Genomic DNA, 2152 nt, shown 5'->3' on the forward strand with positions numbered 1-2152 from the left:
AGGGAGTGGGAAGAGGGGAGGGGAAAGAGGGGGGAGGGGAAGAGAGGAGAGGAGAGAGTGGGAGGGAGAAAGAGGGAGGGGGAGAGAGAGAGCGCGAGAGAGCTAGAGCGAGCAAAATGTCTGGATTGTATAGGGAAGAGGCTCTGGGGTTAAATACAGTTGAGTTCTTGGATTGGAAAGTTCAGGCTTGGGGGCAAGGTTAGCAAGATAGGGACTGAGGGATGCTGGGAGAACCTGGAGGCCAGGTCTGTTTTGATATGTAAAATATGCACCTCAGTCTCAGAAAAAACAATTCAACTCAGAGCAGTTGCCACATCTTCACCCCAGAGCTTTATAAATTATTTATTTATTTATTTATTTATCTTTGGTTTTTCAAAACAGTGTTTCTCTGTGTACCTTTGGCTGTCCTGGAACTCACTGTGTAGACCAGGCTGGCCTCAAACTCAGAAATTTGTCTGCTTCTGCCTCCCAAGTGCTGGGATTAAAGGCGTGTGCCACCACCGCCCGGCTATAAATTCTTTGTGTTAGAAGCATTCTGTATCCTTTCTATTACTTATTTTGAAGCATTCAACCAAATAGTTTCAACCATCACTACCCTACTGGGCATCCTTTCACCATCCTCCTTCCATTCTTCCCAGGTGCTGGTAACTATTCTTTTACTTCTTTGTGATTAACTTTTAATGCAATTAATTTATTTTCTAGTCTTATTTATCTTATTTTTGTGTATGACTGTTTGCTGTCATGTAGTTTGTGCGCTACTTGCATGTCTGCTGTCCCCAGAGGTCAAAAGAGGACCTTGGATCCACTGGAACTAAAGTTCTGCATAGATGTGAGCTGCCAGATGGATGCTGGGAGTTCAACTCGGGTCCTTTATAAGAACAAGTGCTCTTAACAGCTGAGACATCTCTGCAGCTCCTTTATTTTATTTAAAAAGAAGTAATATTGTGTTGATTCTCCCACAATTGTGTGTGTGTGTGCAGCACAACACACACACACACACACACACACACACACACGCAGGCAAGAGTGTATAATGTATTTTGTTTGTATTCACACGCGCCCATTCCCCCTTTGGTACCTGCTTCCTGCTTCCTCTGGGACCCTTCTTCCCAATATACCCTCTTCATACTTGTATTTTGTTGTTGATTTTTTTGTTTTTGAGACAGGGTCTCACTAGATAGCCCCAGCTCTCTTGGAACTCACTAGAATGCACAGGATCTGTTTGCATCTGCTTCCGGAGTGCTAGAGTTAAAAAGTCCATGCTCCACCACGTTTGACCTTTTCTTTTTTAAAATAACTCAACTGAAGTAACTGAGAGTAGTGACGCAGGACAGCAAAATGAAAACCCCATCTCAAAAGCAAAACAAAACCCTCCACAAAACCCAAACAATTAAGTTCGTTTGTTTGAACTTAAATTTTACTTGCATGTGCGTGGGTATGGGTTTGTTTCCTGGACCACAGGTAAGTTAACAGTAACTATATCCCTGAAGAAAAATGACCCTTCGGTAGCCATTAGCCCTCCAATGAAGGATGAGGCCTCACGAGCCCCTCCCCCATTCATGCTGGAATGTTAATGACTGGATCTTTCACAGGTCTTGTGCAGAAACTCACAGCTGCTGAATTCAAGAGAACACTGGCCAAGGTGTGCCTAGAGGAACAGCACTCCTTCCCATCCTCTGGCTCTTAAATCCCCTGTCCCTTTCCATTCAATCTGAAAAATCTACTCTTTGGAGGCTGACTCACTCTTTCTTTTTTCTTTCTTTCCTTTTGAGACAGGGTTTCTCCGTGTAGGGTTGGCTGACCTGAAACTCACTCTGTAGACCAGGCTGGCCTCGAGCTCACACACAAAGCTCCACCTTCCTCTGCCTCCAAAATGCTGGGATTAAAGGCGTGTGCATCATCATCACCACCCGCAGAGGCTGGCTCTTTCAAGACTGTCTGTGGACCCCATGATTTCTCAGCTTGGAACTGCCCTTTGAACAGTTCAGTCCTCTTCAGGGTACTGCCTAATCCCACTCCTCAGCTTTAGAGATGCCTACAGCCTGGCTCTCTGGGCTTCTGGGAGCTGCCAGGCCCTTTAGGTCCTCCTCCTACTTTAGTTTCAAGCCAGGACTAAGGTGCTTGTTTAACATTTCAAAGGGGAAGCTAGCAT

This window comes from Mastomys coucha, chromosome X, assembly GCF_008632895.1.
Source record: "Mastomys coucha isolate ucsf_1 chromosome X, UCSF_Mcou_1, whole genome shotgun sequence".
NCBI classification, from domain to species: domain Eukaryota; kingdom Metazoa; phylum Chordata; class Mammalia; order Rodentia; family Muridae; genus Mastomys; species Mastomys coucha.